Source organism: Calypte anna, chromosome 3, assembly GCF_003957555.1.
Source record: "Calypte anna isolate BGI_N300 chromosome 3, bCalAnn1_v1.p, whole genome shotgun sequence".
NCBI lineage: Eukaryota > Metazoa > Chordata > Aves > Apodiformes > Trochilidae > Calypte > Calypte anna.
In genome coordinates this window covers 51,853,440-51,874,956 of record NC_044246.1, presented here as the reverse complement: position 1 = coordinate 51,874,956, position 21,517 = coordinate 51,853,440, and the positions used below count along the sequence as shown (strand labels likewise).

Below are 21,517 nucleotides of genomic sequence, written 5' to 3'. Positions count from 1 at the left end.
GATTAATAAATGGAGTGGCAAGTTTGAGGGAGTATACAATGAAGAATGATGTGTCACTAGTTGGAAAAATATACCCCTTTCCCAAGGCCACTATCCCACAGTTTTCCTATGGCAGAAGTTTTGTTTTGTTCAGAAGGAGGAGTTGTTATGCTCTCTGAATAAGTAGACTTTGGTGAAAACTTGAGGAAAACATCTGGATTAACCATGGAAGGTCAGTAAAAGTTTGAATCATTCTCACAGCTAGAGAGAAAAATAATCCATCTGTGATTTAGATCCACTAAATCCTGCGTAGAGCCTTGCTTCAGGCATATACTCCTAATTTTGTTTAACTTTGCCTTGATTGTTTCTTTAGATTACACAGTTAAGGTCTGCCTTCTAAGGATTCATAAAAGCACTTTGTAATTATTTCTGTAAAAAAGCAGAGTTTTCTACAACCAAATAGCACCTGTTAGAAAATACAATTTGTTCCCAGCAGATCCTTGTTAACTTTTATGGGTTTGTTGTGGAAGTTAATTTGCAGGTTGCTCACCATGAATGTGTTCTCTGAAACAGGCAGAATACTCTCTTATTGTGGCTGAAAACAGTGAATCACAGAATCACAAACTCGTTGTGGTTGGAAAGGACCTCTGAGATCACTGAGTACAATCACACACACTGTGTGATGAATCCTTTCATCTGGCAATATTGTGCAAATATTGGACTTTAAATCTATTAAGTTGACTCTCTTTTCACTTACACCAATTTTTGGTTCCTCGGGAGGTAATTGAATGAGTTGAGCCTAGGGACTGATTTCAGCATGGCTTAATATTTTATATATAAAAATAATGTGCAACTGCTTTGAATACACCAAATGTGAGTGTTACTTAAACCAGATATAATAGCTGAAGAGCTATTAACTGACATCTAAATCTTGAAATTTTCTTCTCAAGGTCAAAGGGGGACTCTGGAAAGGTATTTCCCTATGCATGTCTCCATTGCATCCCCAGTGGGGTGATTCAGGTGGCTAAATTAGATTCTGCTGCTCCAGGTGCTATTGCAAATGCACTCTTGGTAACACCAGAAGCTGGCTTTATGTTTTTTCAAAAAGCCTCAGTGAGTCAAAAGGGGGTTCTTCAGTACTCTTAGAGCTCTTCACCTCCTTTTATGTGGTCTTGATCATTTTCTTAAGCTATCTTAGCATCCTTTCCTATTGCCTTTTAGATGTTGAATAACATGTCAGTGAAAGCTTTGGAGGGAACAGGAGTCTGGTAATCCTCCAGCACTTCTCCTGTTGCTATGTGTTTCAGTTTCACTTTAGATGTTTCTTAAGCCATCAATGGTACTTAATAAAAAAACTCATGATAGAGGCAAAATTATTGCCCTCTACAACCGTTGTCTCTGCTCTTTGCCATGGCTTTTTTTTTTTTTTTTTTTTTTCCTGAGGGTTGTCCACTAGCACATATTGTCACGTTTCTTTGTGCTTGACTTTTGACGGTGAAAGCTTACACTCCACAAGAAGTGTGAGCTCTGTGGCATATCTGAGGTTTTGCTCCTGGTTGGATAAGCATCTGTTTTAGCAAGGATAGTGATAGAGAGGGTTCACAGCCTTTTAAGGTGAGGGAATTCAGTTTTTACTTACCATGTGGAAACAGAGCAGGGATCAGAAAACATGAGGTTTTGTTGCCCTTCTCATTGACACGTCTATTTTTATTTTTTTTTTTTTGACTTTCAAGCCCAAATCTCATGAGACAAAGAGTTACAGCTTGGTTCGTGCATGGCTGCCTGCAGATCTACAGATGCTGTGCAGCTGGCATGTCCCAGGTATTTGCTGGGGGGGCTCTGGCCCCCCAGCTGTTTTCGTATGTAACCTTTGTCTGGGAGAGGATTTGGATGGAAGAATTTTTGGCTTTTTTTTTTTTTTGGATACCCAAGTGCCTGTGAGAAATGTAGATGAGTGATATACAACTCTGGAGGTAATCCATGAGAAACCAGAGCCCAAAAGTTCAGATGGGAAACATAGGTTCATCTGTATCAGTCTTAAATATTAATTGCCTCACAGAGTGAAAAACGGGGAGCAAATCAGTAGTCAGCTAGGGCAGTTTAGTCCTTGAAGATTTCAAACAGTTTTAAAATCCAGCATAAGGTCATGTCATTTCTAATATTCACTAAGTACTTCACTTAGTATTTCACTTAATCACTAGAGATTGTTCATTTAGAAAGTAATTCAAACAAAAATAACTTCTTCTCAGAATAGAAGAGATACATCTTAATATTTAGCAAACTACTTTAGGCAGAAAAATATGAATTATATGAATTATATATATATATATGAATTATATCCACCAGGAGTATAACCCAAAATGAAGGGAAAAACTTATTCTCTTACAGCACGCTTCCTTACTTTTGGGTTTCTCATCTCAACAGGACTTCACATCACTTTTATAGTATCCCAGGGAAATAGGGAGCTCTGCCTCAGCATCTGGGTGCAACTGTTTGGGCAGTAAAGTAAATCTCTGATTTGGCAAAGTGAAGCAACAGTACAAGGCAGCTTAAGAAGGGATGTGAAAAAGGCTGCTTTGTCCAGTTCTGCTTGTAGTCCTGCAGAGTTTCATGGGAGAAATGTGACTTTCATCCTATAATAATATTGTGATAAAAATGTGTCAGGAAATCAAATTTGGTTAACTTGTACTTTTTATAAAGAGGGATTGTTCCTAAATTTTACTCCTTTAATGTTAACCCTCCTTAAATAACATACAACTGCAGCAGCCATCAGCAGAGTGTAGATACTGACTAGCTGGTTGCTTCTGCCTGTTCCTACATAACAGAGATGATACAAAAAACATAAATGGAAGCTCCCCAACAAAAGCTTGCAAACTTGGACGTGTGACTCAGCTAATTAAAAGAAACTATTTAATGTGTTAGCTTGCCAAAGGCTGCTGCTGGTGACAGTTTTAGAAAGGACCAACGGAGACAAAGTGAAATAATTTATGAGAAAGGGCATCCGTCAATCGGCCCCCAAGAGTCAAAGTGCTATCTAGGAAACTTTGGGTAAAATAAATAAAGTCTAGGCTTGATTGTGTGGTGTTTTATATTTTTGAAACAATTCTCTGGTTTCAGTATCCAGTTTAGTCATTGTCAGAGCAGTTTAGAGGCATTTTACATAGTGTTTTCTCCCAAGCATTCACAAATTATAAACCACACTATTATTTTACTTGCTCTCTAAATAGGTATTTTTTTACAATTGCTCAAGGATATTTATTTTAAACTATCGAGTCAAGGCTGAGTAGGTGTCTAACCACTAAAACAGAGCTTGCTCTGAAATAACAAGTTCTGTGATATGCACTGAGTCCCTGTGCTTCTCTGAGACAGAAGCTGCAAATGATGAGAACAGTAAATGCAACACTATTACTGGCAGCTGAAATTAGGAAATTTTTTATGCTTTCACACTTAGAGTTGAAATTACATTGAAACCTGAAAAAAAATTACAGATCTTGCTCAGGTGGTTACACTGGTGGCCTGGCCTTGATGGAAGAAAGACAGGGTGTGGATAGGAAAAAGCTGGCTAACAAAATGAAGACCCATGAAGCTTTCTAGTCCCTGTCTTACAGTGGTTAATCATATAGTTAACCACTAAAGCCCCATATTATCAAAAGAGGATGAGAATATTTGCACAGCAGGGCATACTGAGAATATAACTGCATGCTATCTAAAGCTTGTTGGTTGGTGTGTTTTTTTAAAAAACAACTTTGCTTCTGTTAGGGTTTAAAAAAGTCTTCGGTTTGTGATACATTCTTCTCTTCCTACCTTTATGATCAGCTCATACTTTGGAGAAAAAAGCTACAGAGGTTTCTGTACAATGACTGGATGTATATGAGTGGAATGGTACAATGCGTGTGCATTCTTTATTTGAAATTTTCATTGGGAGGATAAAAAAAGCATAAGAGAAAAAAAAAATTAAACGGAAGAAATTTACACTAAAGGATAATAAACTCTGCAGGGCAAATCCTCAGCTAGTATAAATTACCTAATATGTATCTCTATAGAAACATCCATAATCTAAAGCTTCATGAGCTTTTCAGCACAAGGAGGTATGCTGCACACAATAGAAGCTGATTTGGAGTGCAGTACCCTTTGCTGGCTTACTCATGGCAATAACATGACTTTCACCTGACTTATCATGACAGCTGCTTGGTGCATCTATAAAATGTCTATGATACTGCAGATATATAGATGTGTATATACCTGCCTAAAGTATGTTTGAAGTGAATGTGCATTCACTTTAAATTTAATGGCATATATATGATTTCTTAAATCATTAAACCTTTTGCAGGGAAACATGGGGAAAGCCAAGACTTGATTTTGTTTGTATGTAGCACTGAGAGGCTCTATGCCAGCTAATGACTTTCAGTGGGGTTTGCTGCAGAGAGAGTCTCCTGATGTACAAGTTCTGGTTTTTCTGGCAGCCCCTGTCTCTCACACACCCACAAAAAGCAGAGGGCTCATGTCACATCCCCCCGCAGGCAAAGTAGGTTCCTGGGACTGGTCAGCTTCGCTTCTCTTCATTTGTAGGTGTCACATTTTCTTGCCTTGAATGTAGTGTCTTCATCTTGGGTATGTTCCCATTTAAATCTTGTTTCATATGATTATAATCTAGGAGAGTCTAAAAAGTGAAAACCCACCTCAAAGGGGATAGATGTTCTCACTGCCAGAAGTTTGTGTGCAGCAGGGGCATTCTGCAAAGAAAAAAAGGATTAACCAGCAAAGAAAAATAAACCAACCTGCTCATCACCTAACCTGAGCAGCAAAATAAATTCATATAAATTCAATATGCCTCACTCTTTTCTTACTTTGTGGCATTTTAATTAGCTTTGCTTAACTTTCCTGAGCGGCCTTATGTGGGCAAGTCTAAAGATAATTGGGGAATGTCCACAGCTAATTTAAAGTGTCATAGCTTCATTAACTTCAGTGGAAAGAGCTAAGTTCATTTTCCCTGTCTGATGGTGGTCATCTCTTTCCGCCACATGTTGTTCATTCTGGCTGTAGCAGACTAGTAATCAGTGTGTGTGTTTGGTAAACAAGATACTTTGGGCACAGAAGGCAGGTATTATTTTTCATGGAAATCTATTAGTTTAATACATAGAGATGCAAGCACTTCTGTGGGAAAAGTCACTTTTCTTTGTTTAAGACTTTCACCTTTTCAGGCAAAACCTGTAAATTATTTCACATTCTTTGCCTGTAGTTTGATTGGACTGCTTTTATTAGCAGTGAAATTTAAGTCATTAAAATGAAGCTTATTTCAAATTATACGCTAGAGTTAAACCTGAATTTCAGACAGCAGTATAGAAAATAATTTCCTCTAGTTGTCTTGTATACGCTGTAATAAGGAGCCTAATTTCTGCCTTTACTCTGGCGCAGCTTTCTTGATTTAGGAGGTCTAGGGTCAGAAAACTCTTGATTTGTTTGCTTTTGCTTGATGTTTCCCCCCCAGATTTCTTTAGGTGCTTCAGGAGCTGAGCCTGGCAGGTACAGATGCTTCTTATCTCCCATTACCTTATCAAACCTCTCAGATGCATTTGATCCTGGTTAAGTTAGAGGAGAACTTACAGGTTGCTATTATAGTGGCAGGGAGATATGTTTCCAAGAGCAATAAAAACAGTGTTCAACCCAATTCAGATTAACCAGTCTTTTCATGAGTGAACTCTTCATGAACTCTTTTCATGAGTGTATTGAACTTTCTGAACTTCTGTGTTTGTTTTACCCTTGACTGTAACATATTCAGAACTTGCTATAGACAGGGCAGCCTTAATTTTAAACATACACCCACTGGGTGAGCTGCAGGCTGAAAGTTTCACCTCTGTCCACTCACTTACTCAAGAATGCAGTTACTATCCAGCATTTAGCACATTTTCCTTGAAATCCTCTTTTGTGAACATCTATGGAGCGCTGCTCTCATAAAGGTCCTACTGACATACAGTTTCCCCATAGCACACATGAGGATGTACTTTCTGGTATGAATCCTTCTCTGGATAAAGTCAGTTCACTGGAACTGATTTGTAAATATTTATTTGTAAGAAATCTGCAAACTTTCGGTGTTTTTCCAAAAACACTGCATGTATAAACAGGCAGTGGGGAAGAATTCCAATTTTTCAGTGTTTCAGCTTTTGTTTGTGAGTGGAGCAAGGAGACAATATACTGTCAAACTGATGATAAGCTTAGATTATTCTTTTAATTTGGAATAGTAGTGTACAATGACTGGACTGATTCATGTCTGTGACAGCCACTGACACTCACCAAGATAACAAAGCAAATCTGCCTTCAGCAGCAGCAGCACAGCCTGTGCTGCTTTCTCTGGCATCTCCAGACTCTCCACAGCTGCAAATAAAAGGAGAACAGATGGGACAAATCCATTTTTTCCTTCTGATCAGTTCTGAAGAGTCTTTCCTCAGAGTCCAGTTGCACAGCAGGAATACTTACAGACATACAGAAATTTCTGAACGAGCAAGATATAAGAAGAGGGGCTATTAGCCCCCCTGCAATGGGAAGAGAGCGGGTTGATGCCAAAAACCTTATCTTGTCCCCAGAATTTTCATCAGCAAAGAGAGCTGCTATGGAAATTTTTGTTTTTCTTTTTTTTTGGCAAGTGGAGAGTTGTAAAAGAAGTACAGACTGTGTCAGAAAATGACAGAAAAACGAGAAATGCCCCAGCAGCATAACTCTCTCTCTAGGCAGAATTACTGCTTTGGGGAAATATTCACTCTACCTGAATCCCGGGAGCTATAATTTCCTGTCTGCTGTATGCTGTTGCCATGGCAGATGAAGCCCAGGCCTCATTCTTTAGTCCTTTGAAACTAGTGCTATTGGCACCTCTGAGGAAATACCCTGCAAGAAAGTCTAAAGTTTGATTCCAGGGGCATTCCTACATATCCTAATTGCTTGCCCAAGCAGCTCTGCTGCCTTCCAGTGGGATGCATCGCAGGTGCAAAACTACTCATCTGCTTGTTATTTGCAGATTCAGGATTTTGTGCTTTTGCAATAGACAGGAAACTACTCTAGGGAAAAATAAAATCGGTGTTGAAAGCACAAATGAAATGGGTAGCCAACTGTTCAAATTTATTTTAAGTTATTAAGGGAGATATTAATTTTTTTAATGAACCATATGGCAATGGTAAGATTTTCTTAGGTCTCATGAAGTTTTCTATAAATATTAGCAGATTTCACAGCATTCCTGTTAAGTATGTAAACATTTTTTTCCATTGCAGAAAAATCAAATATATAGGATACAATTAAGGAGCAATTTCCCAAGACTAGAAGGTAGCAAATCTGTGGTTTATCAGGGACTGTAGCACCTTCAAGACCTTGTGTACCAGACTGTGAATTGCCACTTGTGTGGCAAAATATTTCCCTGTTAAAAAAAAAAAAAATAAAATTCCTTCTTTCGCATTCATATTTTTAACACCTCTTTCTCATGGCAGGAAGGCTTTATGCTCAGCAGCATGAAACACAGGCCTGCTGCTTTGAATCTCCAAAATAAGGCAGTACAAAGTCACAGCTTTACAATTTTTTAATGTTCAACTAATGTATGGGGGGTTTTCTCCTCTAATATATATCTTTACTGACATGGAAACTCTGCAACTTTTCCACTTTCTTAATTTTTATACTTGTATCAATTTCTGTCAGTGTATTAGAACAGTAGCATTTCACAGTAATGTTACAGCCGATAATTTATAGAAAGCTGAGGTGGAGATTTTTGTGGGCATTTCAATTAGGGCTGATTTTTGGCTCTGTTCTGGTCAGTATTTCTGCCTATGGAGCACTACCTTGAAGGTTTTCACCATTTTATGAATTTAACTTATCTCCTTAGCTAAAATCCTTCACAGTATATGAATGATGTATCTACATAAATATTTTTTTTATATATTGTATTAATGTAGCTACTGCTATATCCTTGTAGATGAACACACTGCATGGCCCACACCAAAGAAATCAGATTTTTTTTTTTTTTTGGGCATTTTACCCTAGAATTTGTAGTGTGTCCATCCAGGATTTGACAGAAACGTTGCATGGGCTGGGCACAGAGGCATGAGTACCCACAAAATGACTATCCAAGAGTGCTTCCCCTTGGATTACTGATGCCCCAGTCTGGTGGTGACAATCTTGTAGTCTTATAGCCTCAGAGCTGTGGAAGAGCAGCATCTATTGCTTTGTAATTTTGTTTGTCAGTCAGGAGCATGAAAGCTGTCTGGAAGAAACTCTAGTAGTGCTATAAAACAGGGAGATTGGCTCTTTGTTGAAGGCTTTGAAATATTTTTTTTCCCCCTCCACAACTGGCTGCCAAGAGGTGGCCTTGATTTTAGGTGTAGATTCATCTGTGTAGTGTCCTCCAGGGTGAGCACCCGTAGTGGTGGTTATCAGCTAAATTAGGGAATGAGGCAGGGGGTGCTTCAGAAGTTCCTGCTTACGTCTTCTTGAAGATTTTCTGCATTCCACAGAAAGCTTGCTGAGCTCTCATTTGAAGAGATGGAAGGTTGCTATTTTTATTAGCAATAGTGCCTGACTTGCCAGCTAGAGCCCATCATTACAGTCTTCATCATATAAAAGAGTTTATACAATCCCATAAAACACCTTATGGCAGCATCCTAGTTTTCTGAACAGCAGTTTCAGGTTTCAGCCCATATTGCATAGAAATACTCAGAGGTTTGTTAGCCTAAACTCAACAGATTTATGTTGGCTCAGTGCTGGAAGCCCATGAGTCCCAGAAGCCTAAATCTTTGATATGATCTCAACTCCTTTTCTTAAAATGCTCCAAAGAAGGAAAAAGATGCATCCAGACTATATAGAGGTCTAAATTTCACATTCATTATCAAGTATGATGTCAGTGTAGGAGTTTTCATGAAGCCGAGTTCATCCCGGTTGGAAAATCCTTTTCCAACAGCAGGATCTGTATTTCAGCAGCTGCTGTAACAGAACCCAATGACCATGTTCCTCTGCTAGCCTGCCCAACAGCCCACTTCCAAGTTATGCTTGGATTACATGATCATATGAATGAACTTCCCTCTTGTTGACCTTTCTGAAGTGGTGGTAATGGAAAACACTTTTGGGAAGAAAGTGGTGTCACACTGGTGACACTAGCGGTGTCACTAACCATTCCCTGCTATCTCTGTGCTGAAATAACAATACTCACAATGTCAAAGGGCCTTTCTGCCAGATAAAGGGATAATCAGCTGAAACATCTGTGTGTTTCAGAGGATTACCCTTGAGTGAAGGAGGCAGGAAAATCAAAAACCGTATTCAAAGGCAGTCAATATGTTGGTTGTGGCTTTCTATATTTTCATTGCATGTTATTTGCTCTTCTGTAACTCTATATATGAGTCTTGAATACTTTTTTTTTTAATGAACAATGGTAACAGTAGCACTTAGAGAAATTGCAACTTTTTTCAAAAGTAGCATAAAATAATCTTTTAAACATTGCAGTCTTAAAAAAAATACCTAGAAAATAAACATAGAATCATAGAATGGTTTAGGTTGAAATGGACATTAAAAATCATCTGGTTCCAATGCATGGAAAGGGACACTTCCCTCTAGACCAGGTTGCTCGAAGTCACATCCAGTATCTCCTTTAACACTTCCAGGAATGAGGCATCCACAGCCTCCCTGGGAAACCTGTTCCTGTCTCTCACTACCCTCACACAAAGAAATCTACCCTCTTCCAGTTTAAAACCATTAGCTTGTCACTATAGGCCCTACTAAAAAGTCTGTCCCTGTCTTTCTTGTAGGCCTCCTTTGCAGACTGGAAGGCTGCTTTAAATTCTTCCCAGAGCCTCCTCTTCTCCAGGTTTAACAACCCCAGCTTTCTCAGCCTGTCTTCATAAAGAGAAGTGTTCCAGACTACTGTCATCTTCATGGCCCTCCTCTGGACTTGCCCCATTTAACATACTTCACAATTCTTAACCTCAGAACAAATGGTCATTTTCTCATTGCCAAAAGTGTACCTTAATCTGAGGGAGTGAGAGAGAATGACCATTATCATCCCTACTCTTTGAACAGTTTGCAAGAAAAATTATGGATGTTGCATTAAAAAAAAAAAAAAAAAAAAAAAAAAAAAAAAAAAGTGGGAGGATGGGATGGTGAAGGGAGACATTGGTCAGTAGAATGAAATAATAGGAAGAGATGAAATAACAAGCTTCAAATCTAGCCCAGAAGGTCAAGGGGTATAAATTAGTGGCACATTTTCTCAACAAAGTAATCAACTTCAAAATTCATGAATTCTCTTATTTTTGCACGGCCATCTCATCTTTTAAACCTGAGACCTTTTAGCATGTAAAAGAGAGCAGAACCTGCAAGGAAGCTGCTATTAGAACAATTTAAAGCAATGATGCAGAGCTTCGAAACAACTTAGCAATTCTCTGTGTCTTCGAAAATTCACAGTGACATTTTAGGTTCAGTGATGATGCTGACTGTCCTTTTTGCTGTCCCAAAAGCAAAACCAAATATTGTTAACCAAGCTCCTTGCAGCAAATTCTATCTGTTAGATAAGGTGTGCAGCACTTACTGTACAGTCCACTGCCTGATTGTGAATGTCGCCAGAGAAGAATGTGAGGCCAATTAATTTTTTTGTTGCAAACAAAATTGATTGGGACTGATTGGGACAATTCCAATTCCACATAAAGAGATTATAATTTTGTTGCTGCTTTGTTAACCTCTGTTCCCATTATTCAGGTTTATGCATGCAATAAGAAGTCTACCCAATACACACTGAAAAATCAGTGCAAGAATTCCTATTAATTTCTATTAGATTGTACCATAACAGTGATCTCAGTCTATTGCTTTAGCATTTGGTCATCAGTATTGAAGTGTCACCTAGCAAAAGCTGAGGAGCCACGGCAACATTTTTCTCAAATGACTCATGAGTAGTTGTGTATATAAAATGAATGCAGCCAAATTCTTATGCAATTTATACTCCTTTAATTATCTTCTGTCACAGCAAATTATCATTGTTTTTAATTAAGCAGATGTCCTTACACTGGCAAGACGTGCTGCTTTGTGCTTTATCCCTGCTGGAAATGTTTATTTCTGTTTTGAAATTTTAATATGAAAATCAGGGAAGTGGAAGGAGAGCAGAGATTTCAAGCACCCTGATATCCAGGACTGTATATTATGTTTCCCTGACTCTGTCTTCAAGGTGAGCAGTCAAGATAAGCCAGTGATCTGCAGCCCACCTAATTTTCTTTGCCATCATTTTCTTAAGTTGTCTTACATGCAATAATCATTACAGTGTAAGCGACACTGCTGGGAAAATCAATTCTTTCTCACTGAATAGAAAATAACTTCTACACTTGAATTATAATTGGCATTTTGTTAATTTTGCCAGACTTCCAGTTAACCCCTGACTTCTTTGGCCAAGGAATTTCTGTGTCTTTTGGCAAAGACACTGCTTGCTATAAAATATTATGAAATCTACTTCTGATTGAAATGTAATAAAAGCTACTTCTGGTTTTACACTGAATTTTCCATCAGATGTTTGATATTGTGTCCTTGAAGATTAAAAATTCTCTGAATTACCAGTAGCAAGATGAAAGGCTGTTCAAGATAGGCTTTGAATCATGCTCATCACTGGAGCATGTGAAAGACTTTGAGTAGTGCCTCTGTCATATATTCTATTATTATAAGATTACTATTATTCCCTTTTGGTGTTTATCTATAATTCAACCACACAAATGAAAAGCTCTTATGTGCTACATGTGGACTCAAAGCCCATGTAAGTGATGCCAGTTTTTCAATCTGAGGATGAATGGGAGTTAGCAGAGGTTATCAGCACCATACATTGTTCTCACACCTCTATAGTGTCATGAAGTGTGACAAAAAACATCTTCATGACATGTTGTATTTGATGAAATAAAATCAGTGCTTGTAGTTTGTACTTGGCTTAATTTTAACAAAAAAGTCATGTTGGAGGTGGGGGGAGAGAAAGGCTCTACTTTCCTGTGCAGCATTTGTGCTTCAGAGCTCCAGATGGGTGTGGGTGTCTGGGACAAACCCCATGTGATGAAAGAGGAGCTCATGGTGGTGTCCTGGTGATGAACAGTACCAAACCCTCCACATGCAGACCCAGTGGTGGTGACCTGGGGCCCTACTGAAGCTTTGAAAGCTGTTTGAAGTTGCAACATGCTTTTCCTGGGTTTCATTATTGGGGAGGAGGCCACTGTTCATCAAAACAAGCTTCTCTAAAGTAGATTCGCCACCCTATTACCCCAAGTAAGGAGACAGCTGGGATTCTCCATTTTTCCCTACCATTTTAGGTGGTGTGTAGTGTAGCAGGAGTTGTAGCAAGACGAATCTTTCTTCAGGGATCGGTGCCTCAAGGTCTGAGTAGGCGTAGCAGTATAGACTTGAGAGTTGTGCTCTCAGTCTATCACTCACGTAGTGGAACTAGCAAGATCAGACCGTGGCTCAATAAGCTACCAGCCTCTCTTGTGACTAGCCCAAGAGTGAGCTAGTCTGTGGGCGTGAGTTTCACCTTTTATTGGCCCCCTGGTCTTGCACATGCTCAATAGGGGCCTGCCCTGATTGGGCACAGGTGGATTTGATACCGGCTCACACCCACTTCTCGGTAATCAGAGGTGTCTGATTGCTTTGTTCCACTACAAGGAGTGTCTATGTGCTGTGTCTATGTGCTTTACATTGACACTGAGATGAGAGTGCTGGAATCCCTCCCTTTCTGTGAGCACCTGAGCAACTGTGAGCCCAGGCAAAGGCACCCCATGTGGAGTGGGGACCTCAGTGCCAGTGCTCCAACTTGGATCCTCTGTCACCCAGCCCTGTGTTAGCAAAACTGACTCTGGAGTGAGACCGAGCAGCTTCCCCAGAGCAAAGTCCCTCTGGGAAAAACAAAACAAAACAAAAGAAATAAACACGAAGAGGAAAAGGAAGCACCTGTGTGCAAATCCTCCCTCTCATTGCATAAAACCTGATTGCAGTTAGGGATGCTCCCCTCACTCCTCTCCAGTGAATAATCCTTGGCTGACTATTCCAGGAAAAGAGAACTCCTGAACACTCTCCAACATCCCTTGCTAATCTAATATGTGGAAAGATGTAGTCCAGTGATTTGACCAGTTCTCTTCACCTAAGCATAAAATCCCACATATAATGGAGTATCTGTGCTAGTTCTGTCCTCCCTGTGGATTCCTCAGGACAAAGAACTCATTTCCTAATTTATTTATTATTTTAATTTTTTTGCCCTTCTGGGGAAAGGAAAAAGAAAGGTTGGCTGTGTTTGGTTTTGGATAATCAAGAGCATTTTCAGGCTCTGTACAACTATGTGTACAGCTGTTCTGGGAGAGATACTGAAAAGTTTCATGTGTATTCATCTGCCACTTTCTCTCTTTCGGACAAGAGAAGGCACCCCTTGCTTATAATGATAAGCTACATCCTTGATCAATTTGACCTGTGTTTTTTTCCTTCTTCATAATTTGAGCTATTGATTCTATTTATTAAAACCAATTTTAAAAACACAAGCCCTGAATGCTCTGCAGTTCCAGGCTGCTTCAGGCAGTCTGATCAAAAGCTAATCCATTCACTGTTGATTTATTTTACTGTTTTCAAGCTGAATTCTGTTCTGTGCTTCTTTTTTTTTTTTTTTTCCTTTTTATTCTGTGCCTCTCTAGAAAAAAACAACCAAACAAAAAACCCCAATAATTTCATACCTCCAGTCAGAGCAAGGGGTGTTAGATTCCTTTTTCTAAGTGCAATCAGGAACATTTACCTGACTCATATTCCGTTAATGTGACTCACCGTGTGCCCAAAATAAGGACCAGTAGAAGAAATCTTTTCCCTGCTTCTTCCTGGGAAGCACAGGTTTGTCTAAGGACTTGGGGCTAGATCTCTAAAAATAAATACCTATATTCAGATTTAGAGAAGTCAAATAAAGCTCTTAGTATTAAAAAGGGATTAAAAATAGGACCTTAGAGAGCTAGGAACCTTTTAGCACAAACTTGGATCTGAGTCTCTGACTGATGATCCAGAATTACTGGTGGAGAGGTTTTTCTTACATCTGGTAACTTACTGGTTACTTAAGCATTCAGTGACACGCTGCTATTTATTTACTGTCAGTGCATTTTACTGGTGGTGTTGTTGTAGCCCTTCTCCCCTTGGTTTAACAGTGCTGTTTAAATCTTCAACTTTCAAACTCTTCAGCTGGTTAAAACCCCTCTGGGTGTCCTGTTTGCTCAGGAACTGCGTATCATGTTTACTGGCTATCTCTCTGCTGCTCTTTCCACAGGGGAAAAAAAAAACTCATTTTCTGTTCTTAATTTATCCTGAGACCTGCTTGGTCATCCTCACAGTAGAAAGCCTGTGTTTTCTTCTTTAATATGCCATAACTATCAGTTAGAATCAATCAGACAGATCATATTGTTATGAAGAAAACAGGCATAGGGTAATAGCCTCCAAAACCCTGGTCTGATTTTAAAAACATTGCACTTTAGAATCAATATGGACACAGAAAGATGGGGTCAGTATAACTGACTATTTCTTTGTAGATTACAACTGCCTTATGCAGTGCAGTTGGAAGATATCTTTGTTTTGACTGGACAGCCACAGGTAGAGTATTGATTAAATAGTTGCTACAACCAGCATGTAAGCAAAACCACATCTCTTTGGACAGGGTAAGAAGGCAGAGTCCCTCAGCTTGTTTACGTTACGATGCAGTCTTACCCCAAAGCTTCACAGACATTTGTACAGCCCAGCAAGGATCTTCTGTGAGTGGTCAGCAGCTCAAATTTAGATCACCAACATCAGTCAAGGGCATGCTAGATCCTCTTTCCACAATCCCCTGTCTCCAGGCAGAAGCATAGCCCATCAGAAGCAGGTGATGATCAGTTTTTCCTCTATAGGAAGAGAGGCCCTCTTTTGCTTGTCCTCTCTCTGCAATATAAGCCATGGTTACAGCAAGATGAATCAAGTTTCCTATGTACCATAGTACATGATCCTTAAGAGATGCTAAGGGTAAAGTAAGAACAGGGAAACAGTTTAAGACATATTATCACAATAGCCCTCCAACCTCCAATTAATTCCATCCCACAGGATTGCTAGAAATTCTTGTGGTTTGTTTAGTAGCCCTAATTTATCTCTCCTCAAATTGATTTTATATTCTACCCGTGAGCCCACATCAGCTTCTTGCATCCAGGCAAGATGCATGAAGGAGTTCTGATAGTCCATATTCATTGAGAGAAGAATCAGGTCCTCTTGTTTGTTTTGAATTTAGTTACCCTTGGACTCTCCTCTTATTTTTTTCACTGGAAAAACTGATGAACCATCGGTCCTTGGATACCATCTCTGGGTTATTGACCTCTACCACCCCTTTGAGCTTTTCATGCTGAAAAGTCCTAGCCATATTAGTTCTTCCCTTTATAGAAGCCATATTGATCACCCTTTGATCATTCTTATTTCCATCCTCTTTACCTTTCCCTATACTCATTCAACTTTTTGATGAACAGGAACAGAACTGCACCCTCTCTATTCAAAGATCAATTGAACAGCTGGGATTTTTTGTTTGTTTTGTGGGGTTTTTTTAAGATACGGAAGGAGGTGGAAGGTTTAAGAAGAAGAGTGCAACAACAAAGAAGTGACACAAACACTTTAAGTATTATGAGCCTCAGTCTGCTTTGTAGTCCACCTCTCAAAGTGGGGGTGGGGAGGACAGTAAAAGACAAATCGATATTTTGCAGTGGCAGTGCTTTTCCCTTGATTTTACAAGGGTTATCAAAATGACCTTGCAAAAGAATTTGTGGAGAGCTGAAACAGTTTTTAAATATTTTTATCATTAAAAATTGCTGAAGTGTTCTTGTCACATTTATTTTTGGAAAAGTCTCACAGAGCCAATAATATGCGATGAAATAGGAGTCTGAATGCAGTGCTGAAAATATTATCCCTGATTCAGTTTTACCTTTTGACCTTCTGGCAAAGGAAAGGAGCTATCTTTGAAATAATTTAAGATAAGGTCCACCCCCTTCTACAATTTACAAAAACTTGCACTAACTATCCAGTACTGAAGAATCCTTCAACGTTTCATTCTAGATGAAGATCATCTATTTCAGAGAGCCAGAATAGATGGTGTTTGCTTTTGCTGATCTGAGTATATATTCTAATTTTGGCAGAGCTGCCCCAGGCTGGCTGTAGTGCTGGTTATTTGCTGCTCTGATGGGGGTCTTAACAGGGAGATCTATAGCTCCACACCTCTGCCTGGCTCTGGGACAGGTTGAGTGGAGGGATACCTTGGTGGTCAACCCGATTCACATAATTTGCTTTCCTGTACTCATCAATTTCTTCTTGAATGTCTACCATCCACATTGTCCCATAGCAAGGATTTGCATCATTGAGTTGTGTGAAGTTGTGTGAACTCTTCCTGTTCTTCAAGTCTACTCACCCAGCTCTTGTTTTACTACCCTGCTCATCATACATGTTTGTCACCTTACCCTTCACCCCCCTTTGAGATTGCTGATGACTGTGACATGCATTCCCCAAACAGGCCTCCATGAGATGCTGTCCATGACCTTCCTTCACACAGATGACTGTTATATATATTGTTTCTTCCAGTGACTTTTTATCCAATTTTATGAAGGAAGATGCCTATCACAGTCATTTAGAGAGCTGATAACATCATCCATTTAAGGGAGCTTATGGGAAGAAGAGTGTATAGAAAGGAGACAGATTCCAGGTTTCATCCACTGAGGTTGGATTTTACAAAGGATATATTTTCCCAGACATGGCTCCTAAGTTCACTCTGAGAGGTCTTTCATAACTTGCAGCTGTCCCACAAGCAGGTCAAGTTTCTCCAGTTTCTATTTCACTGTTCTGTCACTCTTTTGAAGAAGATGTTTACTATTTTTGGGTGCTCCGGGGAGGACTAATGTCCGGGAAGCACTCTGAAGGTGAAAGCACTAAGCACATCTTTATTCTTGTTTAGAAGTTACTGTTTCAGTTGCCAGTGTGGACAAGCTGGAATCTTTCTGAAACAATACTCTCTTTCAGACACATTAAAGAGCTATGCTTGATATCAATGCAAGCTGTGCCCTGTGTGGGAGTGGGAAGAGACTTGTCAAATCTTAAAGGAAATAGAATATCTAGGAGTTCTAAGGATACCGATATGCCAGCTGCTGTGCTTTATATATCCAAGTAAACAATTTTAACATGTAAAAGAAAACACACGTCTAGTGAAGGGTAGATAGATAAATTCATCATTTGCAGTGGCAAGCTAATCCTTGCTAAAATAATGGGAAAACATATCCTTTTTTTTTTTTTTTTTTTTAGTACAAGAAGAAGTAATAAGGATTCCTTGCTTTGTCATTCCCTTTCTATGAAACTGCTGATGTCTATGGGGAAGAGATCTCAATAACAGAGAAAAACTGTAAGGAAGAAGAGATCCTCTCAGGAGAATGCAGGATGAAATTGAATGTGTCCATCTACCTACAATTCATATCCCTGTGAATGTTTCCCTCAGCAGTCACTACTAGATGAGCTGAGAAAAGTTCTTGACATGGAAACTGTGCAGCTAGGAAGAGCAGGAATGATGTACAAATGCATGTTGAGCAACGGCAGAAAGAGGAGTGTTTACAGACTTGAATTAAATGTGCAAAAGTGCATTCCAGCATGAGGATCAAGAGGTCCCTTATGCACTCAGGAGCCTGTTGCTCATGTTAATCTCATGGGTGCTCTCATTCTCAGTGTGCAGTGTGGTTCATGCTCTTGCACAAGCAACAGCAATTCTAGCAAACAGCTTCTATCCCTATGGAAATAGAGGAGACATTTGGGTTAGAGGAAGTCATGAGCAGAGGAGAAGAACAGGAGGTTCTTCTTTGCATGGTGCTAGAGTGAAAAAATTGGAGGTTGTTCTCCTTTGTCACTTTTAGTGTTACTTCAGAACATAAGTATTAACAATTTCAATGTGCACTTCAGTATCTAAAATGAAGGAAATGCTCCATTTTCCACAGTGGGAAGAAAAGTGAAGTATGTGCCATTTGCAAGTTGGACGCCTCATTCAGGAGATGGTATTTTCCCAAGACTCTCAGTTGAGTTAGCTGTGTTTGGCACCCACATTGCTCTTTGGAAAACACAGCATGAAGAGAGAATATTTACTTTTACAAAGCTCATACTCAGATCAAGAGGGGGGAAATACAGTTTAGTCTCCAAGTGCTATTTCTTAAAGGTTTCTGACTGCTTTGGCATCATCTGTCTCATCACAATTTCAGACAAGACTCTGGATTTATCCAAATTGGTAAAAATACTTGGTGAGCCTGTTACTTGTTAGGCTGTGTGTTCTAATTCAGGAATGCAACAGTGAGTATCTTTCTTTTTATTTTGTTAATATTCTGTGATATTTCAGGAAAGCTTCTGTTTCGCCTTCACTAAGGCATCCAACCAAGAGCTTAAGGAATGTTGTCACTGGACAACTTATGTCAGAAAATAAAAATAGCATCAAATATGACAGGCCTGCCAACATAGGAAGTCCTTAGGTCTTAGAGGTAGAAACACTACACACAAAGAAGAGCTGTCACTTTTCTGCCATGACCTCAGCCAATGAACAAATCACTGTTCTCTCCCTGACGTGGAATAAGATATTTTTTGATACATCCTTGGGTCAGGTGAAGAGTTGACATGACCAGCTGTGTGTGAGCAGGATGTCTATTCTTCCTGTGAATCAAAAGAGAGCATAAAAGTTTTGAAGACATTACCTGAAAAGCCTCCACCTGGATGGACTGTGGACATTTTCTGTGACAAGTTGCCCATAGGAAAGAACACAAAGTAGAAGGGCTTTTGTGCAAGAATGAAAAAAACAGTTCTTGTACAATGCTCCTTTTGTTAGGAAAGTATGCAGAGATATTAATAGAAATTTATGCAATACTAGGAATGTTCTCAGAGTGAATGAATTTTTAATGGCTCCTCCATAAAGATGGCTGCAGGTATAAAGGTCAGATTTTAAGGAAGCTGCATATTTATTACATGCTGTATGTTACTCAGAGGTCCATGTGAATAAGCTATGAGGAACAAGGATGTGCTTTCCTACAAGTAGTGTAGCATCTTCCAGTACAATCAATACCAATAAAAATATAGCTATTTATAAAAATAAAGCCGTCAGTATGTTCTGGTCCTCTGTAACCAAGATGGGATAACTTCATTCACTTGTGCTATTTATCTTACACAAAACACTTTTCACAGCTTGCCTTTGACAGTAATAGAAGCAATTTTAGCTGTGCTTCCAAGCTTACTGCTGGGCTTTTTTGTGGGTAACTCATTGGTAGCAGCTAAACTCTTTACAGATGCTAACATAACTGTAATTCTGCTGGTAGTCCTAAAGGGGACTTCTTGTTGTTGCAAATTGTGCATTTTTCTCTGTGTGGAGGAATCCAGAGCTCCAGCTTTGTTTCGCTTTCCAAAAGCTCCAGGCAAGCTGAAAGAAAGGTGAAGATCCCTCCTGCCAAGATGTTGTTTTGCCATCTGCAAAGTCCTTTGACTTGCAGCCGCCCCCAGCCACTGATAGGACCAAAGTCCAGTGTCAGAGGGTGCTTTGCAGTAAGTCTGCTCAGGGCAGATGGCATATGTATTTTGTGCATTACTGATACTTGCACCTAAAGCTTCAACACAGATGTCAGATACTTTGTAAAATGGGTTAACATGCACAGGCAACTGGTTTGAATAGTCACAACTGTGTTTTTCTCCAGTTTTATCTCAGCACAGGGAAACCCAGCCTAAGTACAATGAAAACACTGCACCGTACACAGATCATTAAACATCTGAGCTTGAGTAAATGTCCTGATGTCACATCTCTTTTTCTGATTGGGAATTTTGCAATCTTATATTTTATTTTTCTCCATCTTTTTTTCTGGCTTAAGCCCCCACCACCAGATTCATCTCACCCTGTTCAACCAGAGGTATTTAAAAGTACCTTGGAGCTTTATTTTTAACTGCCTGCAGGTATGACCTCAGAGGGAGCTATCTATGGTGTCCTGTGGCAATGTACAGTGGTACTGAAGACAGTGTATGCTTTGTCCAGAAATGAAAAGGATATCAATGCTGAGACTAAACATACCATGGTTTTGGAAAACTAAGGCAAGGGGGGAAGAAGAGTAAGCTTCACAAGCATGTTGCTTGACCACTTTTGCAGTCTTTTAGATGCTGATATTTTTTTTTCCTCACAATTTTCTGCCCTTCTTTATCTCTCTTTATCAGCTGTTAACTGTTGAGGGGCACTGTGTGCAACTTACTAGCTGACCTAAGCAAGGTCCTGGGGGGAAAACAAATCCTACAGTAACTTTTTGGTATGCCTATGTGAGCAGCACCAGAGCTCAGCTGAGGAAATGGGCATTTTGTTATCCATGTTACAGCATTGTGGGTCCTCTTTAAGTGAAATGCCATCAGGACATCAGCTGTATGATCTGAAAATGCTTCCTTCAGTTTTCATGGCTGGTTGGCATTATTACACTGAGCAAGTAGTCACTAAATACAGAACAGGAATGCCATCAGTACTATTCATCATTCTTTTAATATGGTAGGACTGTAAGTTATTAGGAAAAGTTCTTTAGTATGAGGGTGGTGAGACTCTGGGACAGATTGCCCAGAGAAGTTGTGGATGCCCCCTCCCTGGAATGTTCAGGGCCAGGCTAAATGAGGCCTTCAGCAATCATATCTAGATGAAAGGTGTCCCTGTCCACGGCAGAGACTTTGAAGTAGGTTGGATTCTAAGGTCTCTTCCAACCTAAGCCATTCCAGGATTCTATGATGCTATGATTAATCTAATCCAAAACAGAAAAAAAAAAAAATAATTTGATTTTCAAGGGAAGCCACTGGTAAGGATGAGGGACTAGTTTTTCATTAGCCAATACATATATTCAGACCTGCAAAGCAGATGGGCATTGCCAATAACTTTATCAAGCTGTATTTACTTTTTACACTGCTTTGTTTAATAGCATACAAACCAAAATAGTTTCTTTCTCAAAGATGCCCCTTACATCACTCCCAGACCTGGAAAGATTCCCAAGCAGCATAACTGACAGTAGGATGTGTGCCTTTCCAGATTGTTTTTTTATTTTTCAGTCTGAGAAAAGAATGGTTTTCCCCTATATTGCTAAGCATCTTGTTACACAGTGTGGAATATCTTCCAGGTTAGTTGGGTTCACCTGCCCAGTTGTGTCCCTCACAGCCTAAAGCCCACACCCCAGACTATTCACTTCAGAGGCAAAAATGAAAAACAGGGGTGACCTTGATGCTGTGCCAAACACTGATCAGCAAAAGCTAGAAAATCAGTGTATTATCAGTATGGTTTCAGTCACAAATCTAAACCACAGTACTGTATGAGCTGCCATGAGCAAAATTAACTCTCTCCAAGCTCAGCCCACTACATCCTGAAACTCAGGAGTAGATTTTTGGCTTCTGTCTTTTCCATAAAATATATATTGCCTAACTTTTCCTTGTAATATGTAAATTTTTTTGTAACTTTTGTTATGCCAGAAAAGGAAAAATAAAAACAGCTGCCCACTCCAGATAACTT

General features: G+C 39.5%; 1 protein-coding gene across 1 annotated transcript in view; it reads left to right on the top strand.

Annotated features, from left to right (window-relative positions):
• The window catches only part of FSHR (follicle stimulating hormone receptor), a 78,239-nt gene that overhangs the window by 1,048 nt on the left and 55,674 nt on the right, over positions 1–21,517 (top strand). The gene's annotated exons all lie outside the window — the stretch shown is intronic.